This window comes from Aquarana catesbeiana, linkage group LG02 (genome assembly GCF_042186555.1).
Source record: "Aquarana catesbeiana isolate 2022-GZ linkage group LG02, ASM4218655v1, whole genome shotgun sequence".
Lineage (NCBI taxonomy): Eukaryota > Metazoa > Chordata > Amphibia > Anura > Ranidae > Aquarana > Aquarana catesbeiana.
Window position 1 is genome coordinate 627644390 of NC_133325.1, and position 23168 is coordinate 627667557.

Here is a 23168-nt window from a genome sequence, read left to right on the forward strand (position 1 = left end):
ATTTGTGTATAGATATAAAAAAAATTATAAATACCTTTTTTTTTCCCTTTTTTTATAAGTGATCACATTTCCTCTGCTGCATAAGAGCTGGGGGGAAGAGAAGCAGGATACTGAGATTCCCAGTGAATGGCTGTGCAGGGAGGGGCGTGTTAGGACTAGTCTGATCATTGCAGAAGAGCAAGCTGAGTTCCCAGCACAGCTAGAGAACTGATCACGGTGTGCTCTCCTGCTTAGTGTGGTCAGTTTTTAATAGAAAAGCAGAGGGACTGGAAGGAGCACCAGGGTTTTTACACAAAGGAAGCAAAACAAAGAGAACGGGATCATTTTCATACAAGTACATAGTACAGCAGGCACATATCAGGAATATGAAGTACTGGGGTAACACTTTAAGGATGTATTAATGATTGCAGAGCTGCATTCATTTGTTTCTTTTTTATCTGCTTGGAATGCAGCTTTAAATGTTCACTTAGAATTGTCAGTGGTGCCACCTGGCAAAGGTGGTTAGGGACTTTCCAAGTAAAAACAGCATGGTGTTTCCTGCCATGTCCCATAAGTCACTCACTATCACATTCACTTTAACAGAGCTGGCAAAGGCTCAATACACAAATTTGAAACATCAAGACAAGGATTCTTATTTTCAAAAAGTGACAGTTAGTTATTTTCAGCCAATGGGATTTTAAAATTTCATTCACATAGCTCAAAAAAAATCTATATCCTTGTGTAAAGCTTTGTAAATCGAGTCTAATCAGATCACCGGCACTACCATTGCTTCACTTTACCCGATTTAGTGAATCCAATCCTATACTGTCTACATCAAATACTTAGAGCCCTTTCACACCGAGCTGCCCCGGGCGTCAGCAGTAAAGCAGCGCTATTTTTAGTCGTTTTAGCTGTGCTATTCAGCCTCTAGCTGGGTGATTTTAACCCCCCCCGCTAACAACTGAAAAGGGGTTAAATCCGCCCGCAAAATGCAGTCGGAGCGGCGTTTTGCCAGCGGTATCGCAGCGCTGCCCCATTGATTTCAATGGGGAGCAGCGGTGGAGGAGCGGTGAGTTCACCGCTCCTTTACTGCTCCAAAGAAGCTGCTGGCAGGACTTTTTCTGACGCCCTGCCAGTGCACCGCTCCAGTGTGAAAGTCCTCGGCCTTTTTTCTTACTAAGAGCGGGGATACTAAACACACTGTCCCCAGGCACTATAAACTGTCAACGTGTAGTCAAGGGGACACAGTTTGTGGTGATTGATAGGTATGTTCCCCCCTGGAGAGGTGGTGCCGTGACCAGAGGGGTCTCTCGTCTAGAGACCTTCTGGATCCACGAGCTCCGAATGTATTTTCCTTCTGGCATGAACGTGGAGCTAGACATCAATTCCTTTATTAACAAGGCCTGATGTCCAGGTCCAACATGCCCATCTTTCTCCTTTCTTCAGTATTTTTCTCCTTCCTTCAATATTTTCTTTTCCAATTTTAATTCCAAATATTATCTATGCATACACGTAGCTTTTTATTTTTATTTTAGGTGGGATTAGGATCCTTACATATTAGTTTTTCCACATGTTGGTATCCTAATTTAATGTTTTGACCTCTAGTGATTCTATTCCTATGGACTTATGTCACATATATGTCCAGCCATGTATAGATACATTTTATATACAGTGGTAGCTTTTTTCTTCTATGTGTATATTATAGTTGTTTGTACATGATTCCCCATGAGAGTCCACTCCACATGTAGGCACTCGGGTTTTTATTATTATGGTTCTTAATATTTTTTATTGTATTTTCCATTTTTTATCACTTTTCACATACATGTTTTTAACATGTTTCTCTAAGCACAGAAAATACATTTTATTTTTTTTTATCCCATGTGTGGGATAACACATCTAGCACACTGATCTCCAGCCATTCATCCACAATTTTTTTCTTTTTCTGATTATTTTTGGCCAAGGGTATGTTTTCCCGTTCCCTGTCTCATAGTCACACTGCCCTTTATTGTTTTCCTTGTTTGCATACAATAATTTCACCGATTACTGCGCCCCATATACATCATCACGGCATCTAGAATACAAGATGTTGTTGCCGGCCAGACGTATGATGCCATTTTGCATCAGCGCAGTGCAGCCCCTCTTTAGATGCCTCCCACTGAGTCAGAAGGGATCACATCACTTCCTTCCGGTGTACACATAGGCGCACCACGGCCTCTTGGAACACAAGTTCCGGACGTTGGCTGGAGATGTCACGTCATTTTCTGTTGTTTCCGGCCAGATGTACAATGTCATTTCGCATCGGCGCAGTGCGGCCCCTCTCTAGACGCCTCCCACTGAGTCAGAATGGATTACATCACTTCCAAATATTATCTATGCGTACACGTAGCTTTTTATTTTTATTTTAGGTGGGATTAGGATCCTTACATATTAGTTTTTCCACATGTTGGTATCCTAATGAATGTTTTTATAGTGCGCCGGCACACACACAGGCGCACTACGACCCTTTGGAACGCAAGCTCCGGACGTTGGCTGGAGACGTCACGTTATTTTCTTTTAAGTGCACTCTCGTCACTCCTTTTGTATTTTCACCACTTTGTTTATACAGTATAGCATGGACATTGAGTGCATTGACATTCAATGCCCAATATGACAAATTAGTGGACGCAGTACTTATTTTATTAGAGAAACTTCCGGCATGTGACTGCAATAGGCCCCACAGTGAGGCGTGGAATGCACGCCGAGCGGCCATTTTGCTCAGTTACCGGAAGTGACACTATGTACATGCCGAACACATTGGGAAGTGGACTCTCATCTTGGTGGTTACACTGTCTATATAAACCTTGCCGGTTGCAGTGGGGGGGACCCCCCCAGGCGATGTTCAAAGAGACGAAACGCGTCGGATAGGATCCCACTGCCGCCATTTTACTCATACAGCGCTGTTTTTATCCATTCTCATGTGAGTGTATTTCTTTCTTTTTAAATAAATTTGGTACACATTTTTTATGGAATTACACTATGTGGCATTCCTTTTTTCCTTTCCATCCAATGTAATTATCATCTACTCTGGGCATCACCCCTGAGGGACATACCGGTCCACGATCATCCCAGGACCTTCTCTCAACTTCCACGGAACCCCATCAGCTGGTTATCACCCAAGCTTGTTTGACCCAATTGAACGTATGTTTCTTTGGGTTCAAACGTTCCGGTAACCCTCCCTGTTGTCGGTGGTGGTGTTCCTTTTATTCCAGATGTCACGTGCACATTGATAAATTCTATGTATGAAGTCACACATTTATTGAGGACTATTATTCCATCACTTTGTATGAGTCATATACTCACTGAGGACTTCAATTCATTCACTTTTTTGATGTTCCCTTTTCTTACTTTTTATTGTTTGAAGTTCGCTAGTTTAAAGATTTAATGGTCTTTACAAGGGCTTACATATTGTGTGTTTATTTTACTTTTCATATTAGCAATACACTTATTTTGTTTTCTGATTTATGCACATATCCTACTGGCCGTGTTAGCTGCTTATTCTTTTGGGCAGTGCAGAATTACTTGTTATACTTTTTCACACTGGAGTGCACGGAGCAGCTGTTTTAGGGTGTTTTGCAGGCGCTATTTTTAATGCTATAGCGCCTGCAAAACGCTCCAGTGTGAAAGGGGTCTTAAAGTGGTTGTAAAGGCAGAAGGTTTTTTATCTTAATGCATTAAGATAAAAAAAAAAAAACTTCTGTGTGTAGCAGCCCCCCTCAGCCCCCCTCAGCCCCCCCTAATACTTACCTGAGGTCTATCTAGATCAAGCGATGTTGCACGAGAGACTCGGCTGTCTGGGACTCCCCTTCTCACTGGCTGAGACAGCAGCAGTGTGGTGACATTTGCTCCCGTTGCTGTCAATCACAGTCAGTGAGCCAATGAGGAGAAAAAGGGGTGGGGCTGGGCCCCAGCTCCATGTCTGAATGGGCACAGGGTGCTACAGCTCAGCTCAGGTGCCCCCATTGTTATTTTTAACAAAAGAAAAAACGAGTCTTTAGCATTATTTTAAAGCAGTATTAAACCCAAAAGCAAACATTTATTATATTACAGCTTACCAATTCTTAGATGTGATGGCTGCATTTGTTTCTGTTTTCTGCTTTCTGTTCTTTATTTTCACCTGGTGATCCAGCCAGCGAGTCTGTTGTTTTTTAACAGAATAAGCTCTCCTCCAAATACATCAGTTAGAGCAAAGGTGTCAAACTCAACTTCAATGTGGGCTGCATCAGCATTATGGATGCCCACAAAGGGCTCTTTGTATCTGTAAGACTATATAAATGTATCCAGGGCTTTTCTTTTCCTTAGATAAAAGGTGCAGGAACTTAACCACGCCCCCCCTCCTCCCATGCCGAACCACATTGAACAGTGGGTGTGGCCAAGTTGAACAGTAAGAAAATCGTTTAATTCGACTCCTCCATGATGACATCATGGAACTGGTGGATGGGGGAATCCTTCCCGCAGAGCTATTGTGTTATCCCGGTGGGGGGTGCCAGTAGCCGTCCCTTCTGGGACAACACAGAGTGATTATCGTTAGCGGCTAAAAAATCCGACATGCTAGTTGTACCCAAGTTGATCAATCGATCAACTTGGGTACAATCAGCCTGCCCATACATGGTTTGAATTGCGGTCAGTCCCTGCTGAACCGGGCCGAGATTTGAATTGTTTACCACTGAAAGAGTAATTACAATGATCAGCTTTTATTTATTTAAGCTAGATCTTTATCCCAGAAGAAAAAAAAATGTTTGGTTGACTGCTAATAAAAAATTAGCTGGATACTGGCTTCAATTTATTAGTGTATTTAGATCTGCTAGTACATCTAAAAAAAATGTCTGGTTGACTGCTAATAAAAAATTAGCTGGATACTGGCTTCAATTTATTAGTGTATTTAGATCTGCTAGTACATCTAACACTCCCCTCCCCCAAGTCTGGCAATGCTGCTGTCCAAAGGTGCCATCTGTGCCCCTTCATCCAGAGTGGGGGCACTCTAATACAGGAGGTGTGTTACTGGCCAGATCACCAGGTGAAAACAGAGGGAAAAAGCTGATATATATTACAATTTTGGTTTTATATTTAATACTGCTTTAATGCGGACCTAAATTCATCAGTTTAACTGTTTTCCGAAACAGTTACATTCAAGGCATGCTGTGAACTCTAACTGTCACAGTTGCTTGTGCTCTCAACCAAATTATCAAGACATCAAATGACTGGTGTCATAACTAATGACATGTGCAACACCATGACAATTGCAGATCAAGCAGAGGCTAAGATAGCAGCTCCTTTGGCTGTAAGGAACAGGAGGGTTTAATGCCGCTTTAAATATTTTAAGATCTTCGCTGTTTATAAAGGTCCCAAGTAATCTGCCATATACAGTGCCTTTAAAAATGTATTCACACCAAAAATGTAAACATATTTTATTGGGATTTTATGTGATAGACCAACACAAAGTGGCACATAATTGTGAAGTGGAAGAAAAAAGATAAATGTTTTTGAACATTTTTTAAAAATAAATATGTGAAAAGCGTGGTGTGCATTTGTATTCAACCCCAATACTTCATATTCCTGATATGTGCCTGCTGAACCAATATTTTGTAGAACCACCTTTCACTGCAATTACTGATGCAAGTTTTTTGGGGGATGTCTCTACCAGCTTTGCACATCTAAAGTGTGACATTTTTGCCCATTCTTTGCAAAATAGCTCAAGCTCTGTCAGATTGGATGGCGAGCGTCTGTGAACAACAATTTTCAAGACTTTGCCCAGATTCTCAATTGAATTTTGGTCTGGACTTTGACTGGGCCATTCTAACACATGAATATGCTTTGATCTAAACCATTCCATTGTAGCTCTGGTTGTATGTTTAGGGTCATCCTGCTGGAAGGTGAACCTCCCCCCCATGCCAGTCTCAAGTCTTTTGCAGACTCTAACAGGTTTTCTTCTAAGATTGCCCTGTATTTGGCTCCATCCATCTTCCCATCAACTATGACAAGCTTCCCTGTCCCTGCTGAAGAAAAGCATCCCCACAACATGATGCTGCCACCACCATGTTTCACGGTGGGGATGGTGTGTTCAGGTTGATGCGCAGTGTTAGTTTTCTGCCACACATACTGTAGCTTTTTGCTTTTAGGCCAAAAGTTCAATTTTGGTCTCATCTGACCAGAGTTCCTTCTTTCATTCAATTGCTGTGTCCCCCACATGACTTTCTGTAAACTGCAAATGGGACTTCTTATGGCTTTCTTTGAACAATGGCTTTCTTCTTGCCATTCTTCCATAGATTTGTGGAGTACACAACTAATAGTTGTCCTGTGGACAGATTCTCCTACCTGAGCTGTGGATCTCTGCAGCTCTTCCAGAGTTACCATGGGCCTCTTGGCTGTTTCTCTGATTAATGCTCTCCTTGACCTGCCTGTCAGTTTAGGTTGATGGCCATGTCTTCTTAGGTTTGCAGTTGTGCCATACTCTTTCCATTTTCAGATGATGCATTGAACAGTGCTCCATGAGATGTTCAAAGCTTGGGATATTTTTTTATAACCTAACCCTGCTTCAAGCATCCCCACAACTGTATCCCTTACCTGTTCTGGTGTGTTCCTTGGACTTCGTGATGCTGTTTGTTCACTAAGGTTCTCTAACAAACCTCTGAGGGCGTCACAGAACAGCTGCATCTATACTGAGATTAAATTACACAGGTGGGCTCTATTTACTAATTGACTTCTGAAGGCAATTGGTTCCACTAGATTTTTGTTAGGGGTATCGGAGTAAGGGGGACTGAATACAAAATAATTTATCATTTTACCATTTATCATTTTACTTCCACTTTACAAGTATGTGCCAATTTGTTTTGGTCTATCACATAAAATCCCAATAAAATACATTTACGTTTTTGGTTGTAACATGACAAAATGTGGAAAATTTCAAGGGGTGTGAATACTTTTTCAAGGCACTGTAAGAGAGGGCTGTATGCTATCCTTGACACCTGGAAACCATTTGGATTATTTTGTGTTAACTCTAGTATCTCTTGTTGCTGTCTTTTTGACATGTTTTTTTGAGTGCAAAATACATTGGCCTGATAACATATGATTTCCACCAAAATATCTCTAAACCTGGTTGACCCCAGTACAACTGTAGCTTAAAATAATTATGTTTGAAACATGACGGTACAAAAAGGGACCATTGTTGCATATATTTTTCTTCCTGGTCCTGCACTCTTGGCATAGTAGCTTCTTGAGGGTGAAAAACATTAGTGTGAGCTCTGGCGGCAATCAAATACTGTATATGCCAAAAAGCTTTAAAACTAGTTGGTGCCGTTTAAATTAAATACTAAAATCATTACGATTGAAACATATTGGTTACAACTGTTGCTTGTATTGCTTACTCCTGGTTTTGCTTTTTAGCACAGTATGTCTTGGTGCTATCTTGGTGTCATGTTCTTAAGTATGAAATCAATTGGCGTAAACACTTTTGGCCTATGTGTGATTGGCACTGACATATCTGTAAAACTGGTTGGCACCATTAGAACTGAAGACCAAAAATTTTTAGGCCTGTGACATGCCAGCCAAAACAGCACACATTTTCAGGATTAGAAACAAGCACACTGGAGAATTAGTATTAAGCCCAGGTTCACAATGAGCTGCGGGAATGAAGCTGAACTCGCACGATTTCACTCCGGCATTTCAGTCCCGATTTCGGCTACAATTTCAGAGACATCTGTGCAGGTTTCTAAATTACAGCCCAAAATCGCAAAAAGTAGTACAGAAACTACTTTTTGAAATCGGTCCGGCGCGGCACATGCAGCGTTGCACCCATTAGGACGGTGCAATTGCCGCTGATTTGACATGCAATTTGACATGCCATCTTTTAGCCCTGTGAACCAGGACTAAAAGACACATTTCTCAGTCCTAAGACACAGTCCTCAGACACAGTCCTCAGACACATTAGCCAAGTTAAGTTGTCAGAGGTCAGTTGTAAAGTATACCAAATGTTAATATAGGTTACAAAACCATTTCTACTTCTGCCTTATGCTATAAGACGCATGTGTAAAATGTATATCCCTGTTCACTCAGCAGTATTTTTCCACAAAGTTGATTCCCCTGCTGACTCTGCCATTCTGTTTAGTACAAAGTCCTGTCAAAAAAACAGACATCACAAGATGTCCACAGTTGCCTTTATAAGTTAGAAACCCCCTCTGTGTAGCTCTGTGATGATTCCTTGTTCTACTGTTCCATAAGGCAAGATGCAGTTTGAAGGACTGAATTCTAAAACCAGGCAAGTCAGGCTTCTAGTAATATGGAGCTAGATTCAAAAAGACAAATAGGTGAGCATTTTGTGGCTAAAAAAATAATGTCAGCTTCTGATGGTGTTTGCTCTTGAGTAGAAGATTTGCTTTAAGGCTGGGTTTCTCCGCATCCAATTCGCATAGCAGGAGAATGTGACTGGCTCTTTATGGAGCCGGTTCACATATCTCTGCAGTAGGTCCGGTGCATTTTGCAGGAAAAAGTGTGCCTTTTTTGGTCTGTTTCAGGACCGAATTCAGCCCAAAATTCAGGCTGAAATCGGACCTGAAACGCTGGACCAGCACGCACCGGACCCCTGCTGTGCGACGGATGCGGCTCATATGTGAACCGAGCCTTAAAGATGAATTCCAGGTATGGCAATATTCACACAGTTCCTCTGGTCTAGCTTGGGCCAATGTAAGTATATAAGTGTGTATATACCATAGCTGTGGAATCTCTGTGTAAGCTGTAAATCTCTGTAGTAGACATCAAAGATCATATAAAGTAAGTATGATTGATAACCTCTAGCACCAACATTCCGATAAAGATTAATATATAAAAAAATGATTGGATGAGTGGGACTTTAAAGGTTCATACACCCTCAGGAGAAAACACATAGAAAACATATGCGTAAAACCATACATTTTTGTTACATGAAATATTAAAAATGGGTTAAAAGCCCAGAATAAAAGTCACATTTAAATAATTCCTACAAATTATTACAAATGCAAAAGATAACAAGTGCTGTAACATCATATTAAGTCATGTAAATTGTGGGGAAGTGTATTATCCAATGTATTGGACAATAACCTCCCCACAATTTACATGACTTGATATGTAACAGCATTTATTATCTTTTGCATTCATAATAATATACTAGGGGAAGTTGTATGGGGGCTTGCTGAATTTTGTAGGATTTATTTAAATTTGACTTTTATTCTGTGTTTTTAACCCATTTTTAATATTTCATGTAATAAAAATGTATGGTTTTACATATGTTGTCTGTCTGTTTTTTCCTGAGGGTGATATGAATGCACCTTTAAAGTCCCACTCTTCCAATCATTTTTATTTATTAACTGTAGTAGACATCGCTACTACAGTGATCTCCACTAACTTCTGGGTCCCATGCCAAGCATCTGCCCTGCTGCATTGTGGACACAGGACACTGCTTGCTCAGTGTAGGCACCATTAAGAGAACGCTTTACATTTTCTCAAAATATGCAAAGTGTGGAGAGGTGGGTGATTTCATGATCTTCACCTTATCCAATCAGAGAACACACTGCTTTCATTGAGAAAATTAAAAGTTTTCTCTGAATGGCACCCGTGCCAAATGGGCGACCTCCTGTGTTCATGTAGGCAAAAGTTGCCATACCTGGGATACATCTTTAAGATTTTAGAGTGATGGACTTTACCTTTAAGGTTGGTCATAGGTGAGGCTGATGTCTTCCTTAGACATCTGCCCTTTCTAGATTACACTGGAATCCACCAATGTACATACACTGCTTGCTAGGGGGCATCAGTAAGCATGTTCAGACACAAGATAGTAGTCGTACAACAATTAGCAAACCATCAAAATTCTGCAGGAGACAATGCACTGCTGCTCATTTCTTAGGTTTTGTTTTTTATTCCCTCTAAAGCAGGTACACGAATGCAACTCTGCAAATATGGTTCAATACAGGTTTCCTCTCAGCTGGGAGGGCAGTGGATGCAAAAATTAAGACATATCTTTTTTTTACACAAAACTTGACTGTGCATGTGCATCTTAGGCAAAAAAGGTTTTAAACCTGTAAAGGGAACCTATAATAGCTTTGGTTAAATCTCATTTCAATGGTTTTTCTTTTTTTTTTTTCAAATATGATTTTATTAACGCCCAACATGGGCAAAGATATAACAATACAGACATATTACATTGTTAAATATCTTACACAAGTAAAAACATCAACAGTCTGAAGAGATGGGGAAAGGGGGGGGCTACAGATGTGTGTTGATCTTGTGGTTTTTTGTAAACGTATGACAGTTCCTGAGTTGGTGTATGATAATAAAAGTCTATTACATATGTACAATTTTCCATTTAGAGGAATAGGTAGGACAAGGAAACGCAAGGTGTCCCTGTCTCTACATCTGCTCCTCTTTTTCTTTTTCTATCACCCAACCTCTCCCACCTCTCCATTTGCGAATTTGGGAAAGTTGTAGCAAGAGGGAGACCTAGGGGAGAGAAGGGGAAAGGGGGAAAAAGGGGAGGGTAAGAAGGAGGAGAGAGCATGTATGTGGGTTCTGGAGGCAGGGTATAAGAGGGCCCTGATTGAGTCGGGACGATCCAGAGTTTTAGTCGCGTGGGGAGTTTTATTCCCGTTAGGAGGCTCTAAGCGCAAATCCTTCTGAGGAAACTATAAATTGTTTCCATAACGCCCAAGTCTTATTGTATTTTTCTTGCTGGTGTTTGGCAGTAAGTACTGAGTCCTCCATTTTACTAATATCTTCCACTTTTTGGATCCAGCGTGCCACTGTGGGTGGTGATTGCCTTTTTCCAACAAAGTGGAATGCAGGCCTTCGCAGCGTTTAGCAGGTGATGTACAATCAACTTTTTGTATAGATTTGCCGGTATGGTAGAGACATGTAACAGAAAGAAAGCTGGATCATCAGGAATAATGTATTCTGTGAACTGCTGAATTGTCGCTCTGATCGTGGACAAGAACGACAATATTCTTGGGCATGACCAGAACACATGTAGTAACAGACCTCTGTCTCTCCTGCAACTCCAATAAAGTTCGGACACTGCGGGGTAGTAGATATGTAAGGCATGTGGAGTATAGTACCATCTCGTTAATAGCTTATAATTGGTCTCTTGTATGTTGGTACATATAGAGGATTTTAGGGCAAACCTGACAATACGTTGAACCTGGTCTGAAACAAGTCAAGGTCGTGGCTTCTGCTGGAGAATTTAGAAGGTTGTACATTAATGAAAGAACCCGTGGGAGATTATCTTCAGACACACAGTATTCCTCAAATGTCGTTAATGTTTTATCAAAACGTTGCAGGTTTGGTATTGAGGTGAGGTAGTGTCGCAGTTGCAGGGCAGACCAAAATGGCAGCTGAAAGGGACCTGTATCGGATATTAATGTTTCCAGTGAAGGCCATGAGCCGTTTGTTACAAAGTGTTGTGCCCGCGTGCGGTTGGCCGCTCAAAGTAGATCCCCGATTTGAGGCTCTAGACCAGGGGGGAACTGTGGATTACCAATAATCGGGAACAGTGGTGAGTCGGGCGTGGATAGTGAGTGTGCAAAGCAAGCTCGCAGTCCTATGCGGAGTATTGTGCCTATAAATGGGTGTTTTGTCAGGTGTTTTGGTAGGTGGCCGTAGCACCAAAGTGCGCTCGACATTGGGATCTTTACCTGGCCTTGTTGTAACTGTATCCAGAATTTAAGGTCTCAATGTCTACACCAATGAATAATTCTCCCTAAGTGGGATGCTTGCTGGTACTTCCGCACGTCAGGGACCACCAATCCCCCGTTAAGCTTAGAGTGTGACAGAAGGTTGCGGGCTAAGTGCAGTTTCTTATTTGCCCAGATAAATTTAGTAACTTCAGTATGTACCTGTTTGAAGAATGACGTTGGAATGGAGATCAGGAGTGTCTGCAGCAGGTAAAAATATTTAGGTAGTATACATATTTTGATTAGGTTACATCTACCAAACCAGGAGTGAAGACCGTTCTGCCATGCGTCTAATAAGGTCTGAGTTTTAATTAGTAGGGGCGGAAAGTCAGGAATGGAGGTTCCTAAATATTTAAATGCGTGAGATGTCCATTTGAAGTTAAAACCGGATTGCAGTGTCGAAATAAGAGTGGTTGGCACTGCTATCCCCATAGCCTTCGATTTGCTGTAATTAATTTTTAGATTGGATATTGCTCCGTAAGTGTCAAATACCCGGAGGAGGTTTGGAAGGGAGATAGATGGGTTTGGTAGAGAAAATAACAAGTTGTCCGCATATGCTGAGACTTTGTATTGGGTATCTTCTACCTTAAGGCCCTGTTTGTCTGGGTTCAGTCTAATTCTACATAGAAGTGGCTCGAGAGACAAGGCAAATAAAAGGGGCGATAACGGGGAGCCTTGCCTGGTTCCATTTGTTATCTGAAAGGGGTCGGAAAGGAGCCCGTTGGTTTTGACTTGAGCAGTAGGGAATGAATAGATCTGGGAGATCCATTTAATCATGGACCTATGTGTTTTAGCACCGCAAACATATACTGCCAATGAACGCAGTCAAACGCCTTTTCCGTGTCGGTGTTGATGAATATTGATGGTGTATGGGTTTGGTTATGGTTTTTCTTTTAAATAAAAATGTTTGTTCTATTATTTAACTACTTTCCTACCTGCCCATAGACATATGACGTCCGCAGATGGGATCTCCAGCTTCCCGGCGGTATTGGCGGCGTGCACGCGCCTCGTCACTGAGGAGCCAATGCACGTGCCTGGCAGCCGCGGTGACCGCTGGACACTCGCGAACGCTCCTTACAGAGCAGGACCTTGGATCTGTGTGTTTACACACAGATCCACGTCCTGTCAGGGGAGAGGCAACTGATCGTGTGTTCCTTGTATATAGAGACATCAATCGGTCTCCTCCCCAAGTCAGTCCCCTCACCCCACAGTTAGAATCACTCCCTAGGTAAAACATTTAACCTCTTGATGGCTCCCTAGTGTTAACTCCTTCCCTGCCAGTGACATTTATACAATAATCAGTGCATTTTTATAGCAGTGATTGCTGTGTAAATGGTCCCAAAATGGTGTCAAAAGTGTTCGATATGTCCGCCGCAATGTCAAAGTCTTGATAAAAATCGCAGATCGCCGCCATCACTAGTAAAAAAAAAAAAAAATAATAAAAATGCCAAAAAGCTATCCCCTATTTTGTAGAGGCTATAACTTTTGCACAAACCAGTCAATATACGCTTATTGCAATTTTTTTACCAAAAATATGTAGAAGAATACATATCGGTCTAAACTGAGAAAAAAATTCGTTTTTTTTTTTAAAAATGGGATATTTATTATAGCAAAAAGTAAAAAATATTGTGTTTTTTTTTTCAAACTTTTCGCTCTTCTTTTGTTTATAGCTCAAAAAATAAAAACCGCAGAGGTGATCAAATACCAGCAAAAGAAAGCTCTATTTGTGGGGAAAAAAATTATAAAAATGTCATATGGGTACAGTGTTGCATGACCGCGCAATTGTCATTGAAAATGTTACAGCTCTGAAAACTGAAAATTGGCCTGGGCAGGAAGGGGGTGAAGATGCCCTGTATTGAAGTGGTTAAATACCGTCTTTGCTTCACAATATAGAATAAACATTTCAACACTCATGATAAAGTATTCCTAAAGCACTATGGGGATCATTTAAGCAAAATAGCAGCGGAGACCCAAATCAGGCTGCCTTTTATTTGCAAAAATCTTGGGAACAATTATATTGTGTATTTGAGACCCTTGCGTTTGGAATCTTGGGCAGCCAATGGCAGATTTGAAATGTTTTGAGTCAAATGTTTTACTAAAGATGAGACAGATTTTCATAGAACAAAACAGAGACACAATTAAGAAGTGATCAGCGTCAAGTTTCATTCTGTCCCAGTGCTACTTTAGAGTAGAGATGGGCTCGGGCGTGTTCGGGATCTTAGTCCCAACCCACCTGCCCGATCCCGCCAGGAAGCCGTCACTGCACACAGCTAATCAGAGGCAATGAGGCATTTCCCGGTCTGTGCAGCTGCAGATCGGGAAATGTCTCACTGCCTGCTATTAGCGATGTGCGGTGTCGGCTTCCTGGCGGGATCGGGCACATGGGATCCCAAACACGCCTGAGCCCATTCCTACTTTAGAGCATCTGAGGGAGTCATTTATGACTCAAGCTGTGACAATAATTCTGTCCCACAATCTGCCTGCCTCACTGCTCCTGTTAAGCATTGCCTTACTGTATGACAGAAATGATAAATGGTCCTCTATGGGATTTCTAAAGAGAAGGCACAGCAGATGTTAATTCCTTTTAAAATATATCGGGGGTTGATTTATTAAAGGCAAATAGGTAATTTGCTTTGCAAGGTAAGTTGCACAGTGCAAGGGAATTTTCCTAAAACTTAGTAAATGTGGCAAAGTTTCATTTGGTAAAGAATAACCAGTCACAAAAAAAACAACATTTTTGCTTGCACATTATTGAAAGATGGAAGTCAGCAGAGATTCACCTCATTCACTAAACTCTGGGGAAACTTCACTTGCAAATTGCAACTTCCCTTGCAAAGTGAACAATCCCTTTGCCAGCCCTAAATCAACCCAATTGTGTGTGATTGAAATCATAGGGAGTCAATGATCTGACTAGTTCCCTTGTTTGTGTAAATTTCACATTAGGTATTGAGCTCTGTAAACAGCAGGCTTTTATCCAGGAGATAAGGAGAAACTGGAAAACATATGTTAAACAAACACTGTCACTTTGCCCAATTAGAAACACATAGCCCACACCTTCCCAGACGTGTACATAATTGCCCAGATTTGTTCCCCCACCACATACCTGCTCCTAGACTGTCTAAGCTCTGGTGTCAGACTTTGGAGATGGGGTTGATATCACAGCATACCCTGGGTGACAACATTTGGGTCTGGTAACTTGGCCTAGCGCTGTCACATAGGAAAGCCCAAGTGCTCCCCTATATTTGGAAGCTCCCTTCAATTGCCTGTGGGGGGTGGGCTATGTGCACTGAATGGAAAAAGTGACTTTAAAAAGCTCCAGCTGCTAGGTTGAAAAGCTGAATACAGAATACCAATATGCAATATTGTAGATTCATATGAAATAGTTAGTGCTTAACATAGTAAATATTAAAATAATATATCTAAAAATCTACTTACAGTCAATTCAGTGTGTGCAGCAGATACACTATATTACCAAAAGTATTCCCATAGACACACTCCTAAACCTTGTGGACAGCCTTCCCCGAAGTGTTGAAGTTCTTATAGCTGCAAAGGGTAGGCCAATTCAATATTGAACCCTACGGACTAAGACTGGGATGCCATTAAAGTTCATGTGTAAAGGCAGGCGCCCCAATACTTTTGGTAATATAGTGCATTTCTAACAACTAAACTAAGAATATACCTTTTCTGGATTTTTTTCATCCATACACATCGATATTATAAAAGGCTGCTAGAATGCAAAGCTAATACCAGTTTTTTCTTTATGAGTGAACAGTGATATTACATATCGTAAATTATTCAACACTTCATGTTGTCCAAAAGTAAGCAAGATATGAAAAAAAAATCAGTCCTTTTTATAACTCCCCACTAAATATTTTTATTAAAACAGGAGGCATTAACATTTTTTTTTTTTAAATTAAATCTTTATTTATTCGATATGTAAAAACAATACATAAGACATAGAGACAGGAAACCATAAAAAAAGACAAAAGAAAATTATCTGTTGGTCAATAGGCCCATCAAGAGCCCAACTTGATACATGTAAATGGCTCCGACTGATCATCCGACATAAGGAACATAAGGGCATTTAATCTGCCATATTCCTATCAACAAATCCCGGTATCCATTAACACCCATCCATATATTTTTGTAACATAGAGGGTAATATCAGGGATAACCAACAGGGAAGGTCATAAGAGCACAACCAGAGAATGAAGAAAGAATAAAGGGGGGAGGGAAGATGGAAAGGGGAACAAAGTAAAGAGGTAACAGAGAACAGCACTCTAGAAGTATACAATAGAAGTATACAATAGAATACTCCCTTGGATCTAATCCATTGACTCTTAAACTGTCAATCAGCAACAAAGTCCCTCCGTTCAAGAAGTTGTTGGTTGAGAATTCAGTGGGAACAACTAGTGTAGTGAATCCACGTAGCCCGAGTACTGTAAAACTTGTCATGTCTATCTTTGCATGTCGCCATCTATTCCTCCACGGCCATAATATTGATTACTAAGTGAATCCAATCTTCCCTACTAGGAATTTGAGCTGATTTCCAGTGAACTGGAAATAATCATCTAGCCGCATTCAGAAGATATGGTAAAACTGATTTACAGTAATAGCTAAGAGGGAAGGTAGGGACATGTGACAAAAGCTCCTACAGGGAGCTGGGTAGTTCAAGATCTAAAATTACTCTGACCTGAGTTCTGATATCTTGCCAATAGGGTCTAAACTTGAGGCTTTCCCACCACACATACAGAAATGTGCCTCGCTGTCCACAACCCTTCCAGCAAGCACCAGTCAGTATTGGGTAGATTCTAGCAAGTTTGGAGGGGACCCTATACTAGCGAGTCAGTAATTTGAACCCACACTCTTGCATTTTCGTATCTACAGAGCTGGAATGTGGAAAGCGATAACGATGGTCACGTTGTAGCTCGGTGAATTTGCATTGCAGGTCTCTCTCCCATTCTCTTAGGTAAAGGGGTTTCCCCCTTGGCTCTAGTGACTGCAACATCCCATATAACACAGAGATAGAGTGCGGTATCATAGAGGTGGACATACAGAGCTTCTCAAGGGGGGTAGCAGAAGAGGGGGATTGATTGGCCTCAGGAAAACTGTTAATGAAATGTCAGAGCTGTCTATTGCGCCACTCATCCATAGGAAAATAGCCATATTGGTCCCTGAGAGCTTCTAGAGTTAGCAGCCCCTGGTCTTGAATAAACCTGCCACATCGCGTCTCACCATCAGAGGCCCATGAGAGAAAGAAGGAAAGGTGTTCCCTCGGCATGAACCAGGGGAAGCCCCCAATGGAGCCAGAGGCGAGACTGAGGGGGCAAGCCTTCCCATGCCATTTAAAGCATGCCACACCTTAAGGTGTGGATAGTAACAGGGGAGGTATATTCAGACAAACCCCAATGCTCCCTGGGTACCCAAGGAACCCGAGCCAAATTCCGACCCGCCAAGAATTTTCCAGAGGAACCCACAATTTAGTCATTAGCCCATGATGCCAGTCCAATATCTGCTGTAAGAAAAAAGCCTCTTAATATTTGCGAATGATAGGCACACCCATGACTCCCGTCCGCTTATGCTGCGTACACACGAACTGACTTTTCGACGGACTGGGTCCAGCGGACCGGAATCCGTCGAACAATTCGACCGTGTGTGGGCTCCAGCGGACTTTGTTTTCCCAAAAGTCTGACCTAGAAATAAAACATGTTTCAAATCTTTCCGACGGACTCGAGTCCGGTCGAAAAATCCGCTCGTCTGTATGCTAGTCAGACGGACAAAAACCGACGCTAGGGCAGCTATTGGCTACTGGCTATGAACTTCCTTATTTTAGTCCGGTCGTACGTCATCACGTACGAATCTGTCGGACTTTGGTTGATCATGTGTAGGCAAGTCCGTTCATTCCAAAGTCTGTCAGAAAGTCCATCGGAAAGTCCGCCGGACCTAGTCCGTCGAAAAGTCCGCCCGTGTGTACGCAGCATTAGAGCGCTGCAAGAAACGGGGGGCCAAACATGGGCCCCATTCATGCCATATATATCTCAGGAACATTGTTAAGGGTCGAGAAGAAAGATCTGGGTAAAGAAATGGGCACCATTTGCAAGTAGAAGAGTATCCTTGGTACATTCATTTTTAGCACTCCATCCACGAGAATGTTGCCCTGTCCCATTTTTGTAAATCCTCCCTTATGGTAGAGAGATAAAGATCAGAGTTCCCCAGCCAACTCAGGGGTGGTGTTGCCTTTTTGCCTAAGCTCTGCAGTTCAAATTTTCAGCAGTAAGTTCTGTAAGTCCCCTTCCCATGAGTTTTTTAATCTAGATCCTTGAGAGATAAGCTCTCCCCTGATGACTGCCTTATGACCCTCCCAGATGGAAGCCACCCCCACATCATCTGTGGAATTCTCCACAGAGTATCGAGATATCGAATCCGATACCCATCTTAGCACCACCGCATCATCTAAAATATTCTCATTTAGAGGCCAAGTCCATGATTTTTTGTCATAGGATAGCGTGTGTAAGGCAATGGAAACTGGGGCATGATCAGATATCCTTAGCGATCTGATTGACACACCGGAAAGAGAGTCCAATGAATACTGATCCATCATCTATGCGAGTATAAACGGCATGAGTTGCCGAATAGTAGCTGAAGTCTTTATCAGCAGAATGGAGTGTCCTCCAGCAGTCAACCAGATGTTGAGCATGTAGTGATTGAGGTAGGCAAAGGAATGTGTGGAGTGGCCTGTGGACGTATCCAGCTGAGGATCTGGACACACGTTGAAGTCACCCCCCAATATCAATTGGCCATCCCAAAAAGCCGAGAGTGACTCTAGGAAAGAATCCAGAAAGGTGAGTTGTTGAGTATTCGAAGCGTACACGGCTGCAAATGTAAACTTGCTGGCAAGGGTGGTGCCCTTTAAAAACACATATCTACCATTGGGATCAGCTAAATGTTCCTGTAGAACAAAAGGGCATTGCTTGTGTATAGCTATGGCTACCCCCCAGACTTAGGCCATGGAGAATTACTGAGGAACCATTGGTTATATAGGTGGGTTGGTAGACGGGGGACTGAGTCAGTGTGAAAATGAGTCTCCTGCAATAAAAGGATGTGCACCCCCAGTCTCTTCTTCTCCAGCCACAACTTACCGTGTTTACAAGGCAACCTCAAACTGCTGACATTGTAAGATACGGTTTTCAGGGAAGCCATGGCGAGGGATGGAGCCTGGGACCTTGTTGATCACCATCATGAATGGAGAGAGACCTGCAATGAGCCGATCCACAAGATGATGAGTGCTGAAAAAACAAGAAACTTACATAAAAACCAGAGAAACAAAAAATCAATAAAGTACAACGAGAAAATAAAACTCGGAAAAAATAGCCAAGCATCCAAATTCCACCAGTCGGGGGTCTCCACCCCATCCCTTGATCAAGGGAAGAGTGAAGACCAGCGACTAGGGAGAGGCCCCAATACAGAGATCATAACTCAGAGGAGTTGACCTATTGTGGGTAAGTGACACAACACTCAGGACAGATGCAGCAGAGCAGAGGACCCACTATTGAACAAGTGCAAATCTATAACATCAATGAGTTTAATTTCAAACAAATTACCACGGCAGCAAACGGGGGGGGGGGGTAATTTCTCAAAAATGGGCAACAGGATTTCAAAACATAGACGTGCCTGGAGAGTTCGTCAAGGCACCATTCCAGAGTGGGGAAATATGGAGACTGCGGTTACGACCTCTCCATCGAGCGTGTTAACAGGGCTGCGAAAGAGATGGAAGTGGAATCTCCAGTCTGGAATGTCAATTGTTGGAATGTCTGGAATGTCAAATGAAGGTGTTTCAGGAATTGGGGTAGATCATCTCTATTCCTCAAAACGTATTGCTGACTGACAGGTGGAAAGGAAAGCCCCATCTGTAAATAAGCTTAGCATCTTGTAGTGCCTCAAGGAGCGGTTTGAGCGCTCGACGTTGCATTGGCGTTCGCCTGGATAAATACGGAAAGAGAGATAATTTAGCTCTATCAAATTCCACATGGTGGACACCCCGGACATGAGACGTGATCCGTTCCTTTAAAGCGTATTTGTGGAGTTTGCAAATGATGTCCCTCGGTTTATCCAGATCTGCATAAGGCAAACAAAGTGCTCCATGAGCCCAATCAATTTCAATATGATCAGGTGCCTCACGGCCCAGGATTTGCTTAAAGATTACCTGCAGGGTGGGAACTATGTCCCGGGGCCCCATAGCTTCTGGCAAGCCTCTAATACGAATATTTTCTCTGTGGCTCCTGTTCTCAAAATCATCCATCTCATCTACTCTAATAGAGAATTAGGCTGTTGGTCTTGAATTTTGCATTTTTCAGTAAGGGCTTGCACAGTAGGTGACTCATCCTCCCACTGTTCCTCCAGGAGTTCCACTCTACCTCCAAAATGTGCTGTGTCAGCCTGCAGGGCTTCTATGTCCTGTCGCAGGGCCTCTCCGCTCTGTGAGCAAATAGCTCTAAATCAGCTTTAGTGGGAAGGGACAGAAAATGGACTCGCAGATCCCAATCTTCAAGGGTTTCTCCCAAATCAGATAGTTTAGCAGGACTGTCTGAGCCTGAGGGTGAGGTGCGGGGAGAGAGTGATAGCACAGACATCAGTGGTAAAAGAATCAGAGACGCTGCACATGCAGCATTTGCTTTCTAACTGGGCGCCTTCTTGGAATGTCCTGGAGGTTCCCATCGGGTCTCTGTAAAATAGGCATCCAGCAATTCCGAGCGGCCCCAGGGGCACCGCTGGGGCTGCGGGGACTGCTGCCCTTATGGGGTATAGTTAGGGGTCTATTCCTCCCAGTTAAGCTGCTGTAGGTGCAGGTATGACAGCGGGAGAGCTCTGCAGACACACGTCTTTACTCCTTCACACTGTGGCCATGCCCCCCAAAATTAACAGTTTTCATATATCGAGGCAATTAACCCATGGCGACCAATAACAAGTTACCCATTATTCTCTGGAAAAAAGACCCAAATAACAATGAAACATTGTGTAACATTATATTGCAACCCTACGTATAATTTTAAATGTGATTCTCAGAATAAAAAGTATTCACACTTTATTAAAGGAAGTGGTCACACACCAACATCAAAATCTATGCACAGACATAATGTCTTACTAGGTCAAATATTTCTCAGTTATTCTCCATGAATATTACAAGGTCATATATATATTTCTCAGTTTATACTCCATGAATATTTATAATGCCTTTAAAGTGGTATTAAACCCAAAAACAAAAAATTTATAAACTTCAGCTCACCAATTCTTAGACATGGTGGCTGCATTCGTTTTCCTTTTTTAGGCTTTTTTCCTTTACTTTCACCTTTTGATCCGGCCAGTAAATCAGTTTTTTTTACTCATTTTAACAGACCAAACTGTCGTGACATAGTAGCAGTTCGAGGGTTGAGACAAACTATTTAACACTGACGAGGTGCTTATAATGGCCAGTTTTTATTAATTCATGTAAAACCTTTTTCTCAAAAGGAAACAAAATAACTGCTGTAAATGCTTATAAAGTGTTAGCTGGAGTTCAATGTCAGTTTGCACTAGAGCCTGCCAGACTGAGAGATAGGGGTAAGAAATATCTATGCACCCCTAGACTAAACATGCATTTAACCCTAGCAGTGCAGAGGGCTCCACTACAAAGATCGATTTTGTCTAATTCCTGGAGGTCAGCTTTTAAAGCTGGTACAGATTTTATACAGATGACAATGACATTTGTTGTTGTCAGAACCTAAAACTTTCTGGACTGTCCTGTCCTGCAGCAATGGTTATGTCAGCTGCTTTTCTTCTGACTTTCAGCTGTTTTACATAGGAGTACTGATAACTGTCTAGTTGCATATACATCATTTGTCACAGATGGCTCATGCCTATGGGCAGCCAAGTCTGTTCCACTTGGGTGCATATTCCCCTGAACAATGTACTTTATTTTTATGTAGCAATTTAAATGATCAGAACTGCGGTACTTATATTTTGCCAAAAGGGCTTATTCATTAAAAGCTATCTTTGACTCCTTCAGAATTCCTTCATAACTCTCTCTTCCCCTCTCTCCTTTTCTCTCTAGATCTTCTATCATTTGTTTTGTTCCTGTATACACAAAGGCAGACTTAATTAGCCCATAGACATGAGATGACAGTTGCCAAATCCAGCTATTTTTGAGGAGACAATCTCATCTAGTGCAGCAAACGGATGTCCACTGGTGAGAAGCTCTTAGGGCTATATTGACCAGACAGGTTCAAAAATTATTTTTCTATTATGAGTTTAGAAATTCTATCCTGGTTGCTTTTGTTCTCCTCTGAGACAATCGGCACCATTAGCATCTTTCCGGGAACTCTCCACCATACCCTTTCCCAAAATAAACCTGGATATATAAAAAAAAGGATGAAAGCAGAGTGATCCTGTGCTAAAGACATAGGGTGCCATAATCTGAAACCAATACGACTACAACCAGATAAAAATGAGGGACTTTATAAGAAGGCACCTAAGGATACAGATTTAACACACAACTATAAAAATTATTTCCAAATGTATTAATCACAACATTTAAAAATTAAAAGAATCCAACGAAAGGATGCTGAATACAACAAAAAATAACAAAGACCACTCATATATACACTATTTTACAGATAGCATTTTGTGATCAATGTGTTTCAAACAGTAGATACATCCACTTTATCAAGACCAGCAGTGAAAGGGTTACAAGATATCCAGGAAATTTCATTGATCTCAATATAGTGGTCACAATAGATTGAACTTTACCCATAACAACGTGATAAAAATAATGTTCTTTAGCAAGGGACATACACTACACATGAATAATTCTGGTACCAAGATTATTGTGGACTGTAAATGGCCTCCACCATTGTTCCTGTTTCTTCTTGCTGGAGGTGGCCATTTTGCTGAAGCCCAGAGTACCTGAGCAGCAGTAGATCTTTAGGCTGTCAGTGAATGGGCCTCTACAAATTCGGCTTCAGTGCCTAAAAATCAAGAGGAACTGAGCATGTGCAGAGTAGGGTTAGACAGTGTATTACTGGATTATAAACAGTACAGACATGTATTTTTAATGTTTTAAATAGCTATACCTGCAAAAGGGGCCAGCCTGAAATGATCTAGCAGGACTTAATTTTCGACCAAGGTTCCACTTTAAGGCATTAAATGATTATATCAATCTAACGATATACACTATCTCCACAAGGCATTAGCTAATAGTTTATTCTTATAGGGGAATAAGAGGTAAAGAGGTCCAGGACCTAAAATGGAACTAAGCTGCATCTGAGCACCACAAACTGAAAATGCCATTTAACCGCTTCAGCCCCGGAAGATTTTACCTCCTTCCTGACTAGAGCGTTTTTTGCGATTCGGCACTGCGTCGGTTTAACTGACAATTGCGCGGTCGTGCGACGTTGCTCCCAAACAAAATTGACGTCCTTTTTTTCC

The 23168-nt window shown here is 41.9% G+C and overlaps 1 protein-coding gene across 5 annotated transcripts in view; it reads left to right on the forward strand.

The window, feature by feature from the left end:
• The window catches only part of P2RY8 (P2Y receptor family member 8), a 114894-nt gene that overhangs the window by 12909 nt on the left and 78817 nt on the right, over positions 1-23168 (forward strand). The window lies entirely within an intron of this gene.